Source organism: Anolis carolinensis, chromosome 4, assembly GCF_035594765.1.
Source record: "Anolis carolinensis isolate JA03-04 chromosome 4, rAnoCar3.1.pri, whole genome shotgun sequence".
Classification (NCBI taxonomy): Eukaryota; Metazoa; Chordata; class Lepidosauria; order Squamata; family Dactyloidae; genus Anolis; species Anolis carolinensis.
The window spans coordinates 29,161,133-29,171,964 of record NC_085844.1 but is presented as its reverse complement, the minus strand read 5'-3'; the positions used below and the strand labels follow the sequence as shown (position 1 = coordinate 29,171,964).

Below are 10,832 nucleotides of genomic sequence, written 5' to 3'. Positions count from 1 at the left end.
CGCCTGGTTTACACTGTCATATAATCCCAGTTCAAAGCAGATAATATGGATTTTATATGGCAGTTTAGAAGGGGCCTAAATCACCTTGTTATCAACAACCCTGTTAGGGTCCTGCTAATTCAGGGCCGTTCCTTCCGTATTGACCTTATTCACCTGCATTGCAGTCTTTCTCTTTTTCTGCCTTCTAACTTACCAAAACACCATTACCTTTTCTATTGAGTCATTTCTTTCCATGATATGTCAAAAGTACGTCAAGTCTCTGCTTCATCATCTTTGCTTCTGGTGAGAATTAAGGCCTGATTTGTTCTTGGACCGGGGGTGTTGTATGTTTTCCAGGCTGTATGGCTATGTTCCAAATGTATTCTCTTCTGATGTTTCGCCCACATCTATGGCAGGCATCCTCAGAGGTTGTGAGGTACATCTGAAGATGGATGCCTGCCATAGATGTGGGCGAAATGTCAGGAGAGAATACTTCTGGAACATGGCCATACAGCCCGGAAAACATACAACAACCCTGTGATCCTGGCTATGAAAGCCTTCAACAACACATTGTTCTTGGACCCATTTATTTTGGTCCAAATAAATACCTCGAGATTATTGTGTCAACCTCTCTGTATCTTAACTTTGTCAAGACTATAAATGCACTACAGAGATCAGAACTGAGATTTTAATGACTGAAGATTTATTGCAAACAGGGTAGGTGTTCCTCTGTATTAGCACCGATTTAATAGTTGTTCCAGATGTACTTTTCATTATGTAATTGCCCTGATTTATTCACAGAATATTACAAGGAGTTCAGCCAACCTTATCTTCAGTTTGTAAGGCCATCTCCTTTTCCCACTACTACTTCTATCTTAATAAGGGGAAAAACTTTGAGGAGAGAAAGCTAACATAACAGCATAGTGTCTTTTAACTGCTGTGCTAAGAACATCTCATCTGGACTCGGCCTCTGTCTCGTCTGTGAAAACAACTTCAGTGTCTCTTGGGAAAGGGCCAAAGGTCTTCCATAGCTTACTTAGTGTCTAGTGATGAAACGATGCCCATTAACTCCATCTGCTCTGTTTCATGAAAAGAAACAGTATATTTTTCCAGTTGATTTCACTCCACTTCCTCAAGAGAACCACAGGATGAACAGAGGGCAAAGTGCATTACAGCAGACTCTCAGTTAACGGCAGTTCAAGCAAACAGAACTCTCAAGCGACTGGCAAAAAATATCAAAGAAATAATGCATACTGTATGCACAAAGCTGTTTTTATAATACAGTAAAATGGTGTTGCATTAAATTACATTTGTCTTTGTCTTAATTTAATTTAATTCTACACCATTTCCTCAATTTTTATTTTTTATTTCAATGTAGTTTTGCTCCACAGCATAAGCAAGATGTTGTTATTATCAGCTTTGGGATTTTTTTCATGTATCTTTTGATGCATCTACATTGTAAAATTAATGCATTTTGGCACTACTTTAACGGCCACAGTGCTCAACACTTGTAGGTTGGTGAGGGGCCAGCACAAGCAGGATTTAGGAATAACTAATTATAATCAACAAGTTAATATGTATTGTCAAAGGCTTTCATGGCCGGACTCACTGGGATGCTATGAGTTTTCTGGGCTAGATGGCCATGTTCCAGAAGCATTCTCTCCTGACATTTCGCCTGCATCTATGGCAGGCATCCTCAGGGGTAATGAGGTATGCTGGAATCTAGGCAAGTGGGGTTTATATATCTGTGGAATGTTCAGGGTGGGAGAAAGAACACTTGTCTGTTTGAGGCAGGTATGAATGTTTCAGTTGGCCACCTTGATTAGCATTGAATAGTCTTTCAGCTTCAAGGTCTGGCTGCTTACTGCAAGGCCAAGAACAAGCCACAGATCCACTCTGTGGAAAAGTGTTCTTACCATACATCAAGGGATGCACTGGCCGCATAGGGAAGCTGATGAAGAAACACAACCCACAAACTATCTACAGACCCACTAAGAAAATCCAACAAATGTTACGTTCAGCAAACAACATGAGGGATCCTCTCACCTCTTCAGGAGTCTATTGTATACTGTGCAGATGTGGACAAGTCTACATAGGGGCCACCAAGGGCAGCATTGCCCAAACATGAATCAAGGAACATTAAAAGGCACTGCAGACTAACTCAACCAAAGAAGTCAGCCAGAGCAGAGCACTTGATGAACCAACCTGGAAACTACATATTATTTGAGAACACAGAAATACTGGACCACTCGAACAGCCACCATGTCAGACCACACAGAGAAGCCATTGAAATCCACAAGCCTGTGGACAATTTCAACAGAAAGGAGGAAACCATGAAAATGAACAAAATCTGGCTACCAGTTGTTTTTTTTAAAAAAAAAACCTCTAAAATCAGGACAGTAAAGAACAACACTCTGAAAACAGAGGAATTTCAGACATGAATCAACCAGGGCCAGCTAACATCTCCCAACAAAGAATCCCCCAGGCAGGAAACAGCCAGGCTTTGAAGGTGCAGGACCATTAAATGCTAATCAAGCTGGCCAGTTGCAACATTCTCACTTCCCTAAAGCAGACAAGAGTTCTTTCTCTCACCCTGGCCCTACCACAGATATATAAGCCCCACTTGCCTAGTTTCCAACAGACCTCACAACCTCTGAGGATGCCTACCATAGATGTGGGCGAAACGTCAGGAAAGGATGCTTCTGGAATATGGCCATACAGCCCGGAAAACTCACAGCAACCCAGTGATTATGGCCATGAAAGCCTTCGATGATTGGCTTTTGCAATAACTAAGGCCCCTTCCACGCTGCCCTATATCCCAGGATCTGACCCCAGATTATCTGCTTTAAATTAGATGATAGGAGTCTCCACTGCCAGACAATCCGGAATCAGATCCTAGGCCCCATGTTATTTGCCCCTAGTCCCCTCGGGGAGATGGGGTGGGGTATAAAAATAAAATTATTATTATTATTATTATTATTATTATTATTATTATTATTATTATTATTATTATTATTATTATTTTATGACACAGCAAACAAGATAGATATGCTGGATTTCATATCACAAAATCACAAGTCGAAGACTTCCCAAGGGTCTAGGACTGTGTGATGTATTTTCGGATGATGTGCGCAGATCCCAGTAGGGTGGCCTTTTGCAGTTGGCAGATCATAATTTTGTCAATGTCTATTGTTTCCAAATGCTGGCTGAGACCTTTTGGCACGGCACCCAATGTGCCGATCACCACCGAGACTACCTGCATTGGTTCTGCCAGAGTCTTTGATTATTATTATTATTATTATTATTATTATTATTATTATTATTATTATTATTATTATTATTATTATTATAGGACATAGGTGTGGAAGGGTCTGCAACTAAGGGCGCCTTTACATGGGAGTTGGAGTTTGGCGAGACCCCAGCCCTTTTTGACAAAGAAGTCTAGTAAGGTAAAGGTTTCCCCTGACGTTAAGTCCCGACTCTGGGGGTTGAGTGCGCATCTCCATTTCTAAGCCGAAGAGCCGACGTTGTCCATAGACACCTCCAAGGTCATGTGGCTGGCATGACTTGCATGGAGCGCCGTTACCTTCCTGCCGGGATTTGAACCTAGGACCTTTTGGTCCGCGATGTTAAACTACAGCTCCGTAGCCTTGAGCCAGAGCAGTTAAAGCGGTGTCGAACTGCATCGGATGCATTCAAGGAAACCGGAGCTGTGCGAATCCACACGGCCCAGATATTGCAGTTTGAAACTCTCCTCCCCTTGACGGCGCAAGGACGGGTCACTCAGCGCCCTCTCGGGGATGGGACCGGCAGGCGCGCCCGGGTTGCCGCTCTCCTTCCCTTCCTTCTCCCTCCTTTGCCTCCCTTTCGTCCTTCCTTCGACCGAGGCCGCCCTCGCTTCCCGCCGCTCCGTCGGAGCTCTCTTTGGGGATTCATTTGGGACTCTAGAGTTGCTGCAGTTGCGCCGCCTCGACAAGAAGGAGAAGACCTGCGCCCAGGTAAGAGGCGCTTTTGCGCTTGGATGCCAAGAGCCTGGGGCGCTGCGCCTCTCACGGGGTCTCCTTCGTCCTGTCCCGGAGAGTTCCGCCTGTGCGTACGTGTTCCTTCCTCAGGGAGGGAAGAGACTCTAGAAGCCTTTGGGGATGCCCAACTTTAAAGGAATCCGTGTACAGGCAGTGCCCAAGTTGTCGGAGGCTTCCATAGCCGGAATCACTGGGTTGCTGTGAGTTTTCCGGGCTGTATAGCCATATTCCAGAAGCATTCTCTTCTGACGTTTTGCCCACATCTATAGCAGGCATCCTCAGAGGCTGTTAGGTATAAGCAAGGGAGGTTTATATTTCTGTGGAAGGAAGAACTCTTGTCTGTTGGAAGCAGGTGTGAATGCTGCAGTTAATCACCTTGATTACCATTGAAAGGCCTTGCTGCTTCCTGCCTGGGGGAATCCTTTGTTGGGAGGTGCTAGCTGGCCCCGATTGTTTCCAAGGCTGGAATTCCCCCATTTTCAAAGTGTTGTTCTTTATTTACTGTCCTGATTTTAGACTTTTTAGATTACCGCTAGCCACATTTTGTTCATTTTCATGGTTTTCTCCTTTCTGGGTTGCTTGCTGTGAATCTTTCAGGCTGCATGGCAATGTTCATAGAATCATAGAATAGTAGAGTTGGGAGAGACCTCATGGGCCATCTAGTCCAACCCCCCCCCCCCCGCTAAGAAGCAGGAAATCGCATTCAAAGCACCCCTGACAGATGGCCATCCAGCCTCAGCTTAAAAGCCTCCAAAGAAGGAGCCTCCACCACAGTCCGAGGCAGAGAGTTCCATTGCTGAACAGTCCTCACAGTGAGGAAGTTTTTCCTGATGTTCAGGTGGAATCTCCTTTCCTGTAGTTTGAAGCCATTGTTCCGCATCCTAGTCTGCAGGGCAGCAGAAAACAAGCTTGCTCCCTCCTCCCTATGACTTCCCCTCACATATTTATACATGGCTATCATGTCTCCTCTCAGCCTTCTCTTCTGCAGGCTAAACATGCCCGGTTCTTTAAGCCGCTCCTCATAGGGCTTGTTCTCCAGACTCTTAATCATTTTAATCGCCCTCCTCTGGACACTTTCCAGCTTGTCAACATCTCCCTTGTTCCAGAAGGTTTCTCTCCTGATGTTTCACCCACATCTGTTACCTCACAACCTCTGAGGATGCCTGCCACAGATGTGGGTGAAACATCAAGAGGAGATGATTTTGGAGTATGGCCATACAGTCCGGAAAGCTCACAGCAACCCAGTCCCCAAGTTGCAAACAAGATAGGTTCTGAAGATTGTTCTTACATTGCATCTTTTTTCCCAACAGGTACATTTTAAAATGTAACTCCAGTCAAATATATATATTTCCCATGCCATCCAAAGCTACGGTATATATATGCACTCCACAGAAGTGTTAACCCTTCCCTGTGCCATCCAAAGCTACAATATTGTCACTTTGGATAGCATAAGGAATGGTTAACACCCCTGTGGAGTTTGTTTTGCTGTCTATGCCCCTGTTCAGAAGATTTCACCTCACTTTCTGTCCCTGTTAGAACTGGGTTTTGAAGAACTTGGCTTGTTGTGGAGACAAGGATTGGTGATAAAGCTTCAGTGGAGAGACACCTTTTCCCCATGATAAGGACTATCTCAGGAGTGAATTTCCCTTCAATTGCGTAAATTCCTCCATTCTCACCTCCATTCTTAACTATGGGTAATTTGTAAGTCGAATGATATGTATATAATTGTTGTTAGAATTATATGTGACTTGTTTTGTACACCATTTTTACCTGTTGTATGTTATATGTGCACCCTTGAGTGCCTTTGTAAGCCACCCTGAGTAGCTTCGGGTGGCATGAGATAAAGTTTATCATATATATATCTCACATATACATATACACATATAGGGGTTCCTTCAAAGTAAGATCTCCTAAAAGGAATCCTAAAACTTCAAGGCAAAATCTTTTTACTTGACGGGAAAGTCAGGATTCATCCACACTGTAGAAGAAATGCGGATTGGCATTGGCACTACTTTTGACTGCCATGGCTCAATGCCATGCAATCCTGGGAATTGTGGTTTGGTGAGGCACTAAAACCTTTGGCAGAGAAGGCTAAATACTCTGTGAATTGTCAACTCCTAGGATTCCATAACTTTGTCATGGCAACAAAAGTGGTGTCAAACTCCATTTATTCTACCATGTAGATGCCCCAGTGACTTGCAGGCAAGAGGTATTTTAATATAGGAGGTCCCTCAAAGTCAAACCTCTCCAAAGGCAAAACTTTTTTCTTGACAGGAAAGCAAAATAAGGGAATAGTTAGATTTTTGCTAAAAGAATGAGTGATAGGGTTAATGCATGGGGGAGTATTTTGAGAGTAACAAATGTATCTAAGGCCCCTTCTACATTTCCATATAAAATCCAGATTATCAGTTTTGAACTGGATTATATGGCAGTGTAGATTTATATAATCCAGTTCAAAGCAGATAATGTGGATTATCTGGGGGGGGGGGGGTTGTGTGTGTCTGAAGTGACCTGATGTGAGAGAATTGGCAATCTGCAAGGACGTTGCCCAGGGGATGCCCAGATGTTTTACCATCCTGTAGGAGGCTTCTCTCATGTCCCCACATGGGAAGCTGGAACTGACAGATGGGAGTTCACCCCGCTCCCTGGATTCAAACCACTGACCTTTTGGTCAGCCGTCCTGCCGGCACAAGGGACTGCTTTGATAATCTGGATTATATGACAACTCAGAAGGGGCCTTGGTCACCCATGTAGACAGTTTTGGATTTTGGAGTATTTTGGGATTTCAAGTAAGGGAGGCTTGACCTGTACTTTGTAATTTTTCCTACCCCTTTTTTTTGGATGTACAGTGTATTTTTAAATGTTCACTGAAATTGTTATGTAACTGCAGTGCCAATTAACTGGGGGCTGAAGAAATTGTCACAGGAATGGCAGAATTCTTATTGAGGGTTAATGCCTTCATTTACCTCCCCCTCCACACCCCTGGAATAGACAACTTTGAAATATTGTGGATAGTGTTTGATCACCACCTGCATCGCACATTGGCTTCCTTGCATGAGCTGTATTTGGAGGGTGAGATCAGGACATAATGCTGCCAGAGGCAGGTCAGCAGTCACCATCATCTCAGCTCCAGTCACACAGTTCTCAAAACTGGTGAAATAGTTTTGGCACCTGTGATACAAAATTCCACAAGTGCCTCCTCCTTCTTTGGCAGTATAAATAGAAGAATAGTAAATGAAATAAGAAATAAATGCTGCCCTTTAAAAACATTCCACATCTGACTTGCAGCAGCCACTTTGCTTTGCCTAATGTTAAGTGGGGCACCCCAAAGTTTCTGCCATTCTCTGAACTCTCCTTTCTTCAATGGTAGAGAATTTGAGCAGTATTTTTTTTTTTGCTGCATTATCTGCTAATGAAGCTTAGTTAGTGCCAGGGCTCCCTGTGACTCAGTCTTGGAACAGATGAAAAGGGAAAGTGGCCTTGAGCAGACCAACTTTCCCCTTGTGTTTATGAGGTTCTGCTTCCAAAGTAATAGTCCAAGTTGATGGGTTGGACCTCTTCATATGGGAACATCCAATTGGAAATGTCATATTAGGGATTAATCATGGACACAGTTTTACTAGAGCTTTTATTTCAGTACACTACAGAAATCTAAAATCCTGTTTATAGATAGATATATCTTAGGGTGCATCTACACTGTAGAATGAACGCAGCACACCACTTTAACTGCCGTGGCTCATGGGAGTTGCATTTTGGTAAGATCTTTAGCCTTCTCTGCCAAATAGTGCTGGTACCTCACTAAACTACAACTCCTACAATTCCACATCATTGAGCCATGTCAGTTAAAGTAGTGTCAAATTGATGTAATTATACAGTGTAGATCAGGCATCCTCAAACTGTGGTCCTCCAGCTGTTTGGGCCTCAAACTCCCAGAAGTCCTAGCCAGCTTGTTCAGTGGTCAGGAATTCTGGGAGTTGGGAGCCAAAACAGCTGGACAGTCACAGTTCAAGAATACCTAGTGTAGATGCACCCTAAGGAATGGGAAATGTAATGTTTCCACATTAAGTCATTTTTACAAGTTTATTTCTGAGTTTTCGCACCAGTAGTTTCTGGCTGATATGACAACAGCAGTCCCAAACCTGTGAACTCCAATTTTTCAGAAGTTAAATCAGTTCCACCCTATTCAACTTGACTTGAATTTGCCAGTTGTATAGTATTGTCAATGTTACATGTTCTCTGGAAACTCTGATGTTGACCACAAATTCATTCAAAGAGATTAGATCAGTCTCTTTGCAAATAATCAGGCTGAAGAAAAGAACTTTTGTCTTAAATAGCTGAATCGGAGTTACCAACAAGGGGAGCACTGTTATTACAAAAACCTTCTTTGGTAAATCTGGCTATTCCACGGCCAGTGGAAATTATGCAGAGTTGACGGAACTGTGGGATTACTGTTTCAAAACCCACAAAATGCTTTTCTGCGGTTCTTGTTTGTACTCTGGCAAGGATCAGTGGCAGGGATTCCGGTAGATCCAGATACAATTGGAGGGAAATGACTTCTGGTTTTCTCAGGGCAGATTGACCAGTGACGTGTAATACTTCACTTCTGGCTTGTGAATCAGAAGCTTTCCCTTTTTTTCTTTTTTTTTGGGGGGGGGGGGTATTTTGGTATTTGAGCAGTAAAGAAAAGTATTTATCATTTGAATGAAATAGATCCAACATCTTGTGCGAAGATGTAGAGTCAACCCTCCATATTCACTGGGGTTAGTGGCGCAGGATCCCCACAAAATAAAAAATATTGTGTGTGTGTGTGTGTGTCTGAGACAACCTCTCTCTAGGAATCTCTAGGCTCTCCAGCATGTCTCAATAATCAGCTTCCAGCAGACCTTGATCATAAAGTTGCACTGGAGGACCTAGAGGTTTCTGGAGAGAACATTTTAATCAAATCCATAAAATCCATAAAAGTCAAACTCACAGGCGTGAAGGGCCAGCTGTCCCCTTGTCATTCAGTTGGAGATGATGTAGGTATCATTCCACATGGTTAAGAAAACACCTTTTTCCAGTTGCTACTGCTGGATATCACTGGGTTATCTCATCAGAATTCAGGGCCGTAGCCAGAAAAAAAATTCTGGAGGGGTTTTGAAAATTTCGGGGGGGGGGGGTTGAACCCCTGACCCACCCACCCCCCGGGTTCAGACCTGTCAATATCTGCTTGAGATAGTGCCTGGAGGGACTCTTAATGTTTTACGTCTCATAGACTTAGCATGGGGGTTTGGTTAACCAGTTAAAATTCATGAGTAAACCAGGTTTTTTTAAAATGAAAAATTTCGGGGGGGGGGGGGGGTTGAATCCCTAACCCCCCCCCCCCCTCACTACAGGCCTGCATCAGATAGTATGTCTGTTATTATGGCCACCTATTTAATAGTGTCTACCATGATATGTATAATGTCATGGATGTTATTTAATAGCTAGCCTGGCCCGAATAACAGACATACAATTCTTACCAACTCCTGGAAAAAATAGTATCAGTACTTATTAGTGATTTTAAAAAAATCCATATTGCATATCTCCTGTCTTGATTTTTTCTCATGAATTTCTAGAACTGGCGTTAACTGGCTGAGTTTTTTCCCCCTGATCCAGAGATTTCCAATGAAAGTAGGAGTAAACTCCCATGCCTGTATCCATTATTTTGTGCCTTCTTCACTTCTGGGTGGTCCCACTTTTGACAGGTTGACAAGGGGCATGACCTTTGCCTGAAAGTTTTCCTCTTAGTTTTCTTCCCTTGTTACATTACTAATTACCAAATTAAACACTTTTGTCACGCCCAAGGCAACGGAGCACTAAGAACCGACACACGGAGGCCAAAAACTATCTAATATCTTTATTAAGGAAATATATAAGAATAATAAAAACAAGTAGGAAATGTAGTCCAGTAAAAGACCTTTCAGGGAAGGTCAAATATAGTCCAAAAATATATTGTTCAATATTTTATATTAGAGTCCAAAGTTAATTCCAAACCGAAACACACTCTATTTACAAGCAATAGAGTGGGGAAGCGTCCAAAGATCTTTCCAAAGTTCAAAGTAAGTCCACGGCAAGAACTGGGAACAAGGCTTGATACTAGAAACAAGGTCCAAGGCTGGAAACACAGCAAGATAGTTCTTGAATACTTGGCTAGGCGAGGCAAGGCAAGGAAACTGGAGTTGCAGACTTTACGAAGTCTACACTTGGCTGGAAACACGAAATCACTCCTGAAGCTGATCTGTTGACTCCGCACGGAATCCTCCGTGTCGGGCACTTTTAACTAAGTCTCATCTTCCTGCAAAGCAGGTGTCCAGAGCTTCCTTTCCCAAGGGAAAGAGAAGCGAAACACATCTCCCTCCAGATGCGTTCCTCCCTAGAATTTCCCAGGGGAACATAGCTAATTAACGTCTTGTTTAGCTGCTAATCTCAAGCTTCTCCGAAACTGCTCTTTTTCTCCCCGACTCGCAGCATAGGACTGTTTCCTAGCAAAAGGGGGGGAGGCAGTAGGAAAGGCCTGCTCAAGGTCTTTTTTAATGGGCTCTTGGGTAGAATCATCAACAACAGGCATCTGGAAAAATTCCGTCTCTTGCTGAGCCGGCAAAAAACCCATGTTTTCGTCATCATCAACCACGATGGCACTGGGATCAGAACTCCAAGGCCCATGGGACATCACAACTTTCCCAGTCCTTTGTTGAATTCACAGTAGGATCTTTTCTCTCTCTTTTTTCAACTTTTGACAAAAAATAGTGCTACAGCAGTGTTACTTCTATGGCATTTTACATTACAACTATACAAATATTTTTAATGTAC

The 10,832-nt window shown here is 43.2% G+C and overlaps 1 protein-coding gene across 2 annotated transcripts in view; it reads left to right on the top strand.

The window, feature by feature from the left end:
- Window positions 1–3,642: 3,642 nt before the first annotated feature.
- Window positions 3,643–10,832, top strand: part of matn2 (matrilin 2) — a 73,616-nt gene continuing 66,426 nt past the window's right edge. The window contains exon 1 of one of the 2 annotated variants that reach the window (XM_062980151.1): window positions 3,643–3,977. The gene's annotated coding sequence lies outside the window, so the exon portion shown is untranslated. The remainder of the gene's footprint in view (window positions 3,978–10,832) is intronic. The other variant, XM_062980150.1, reaches the window with a different exon arrangement.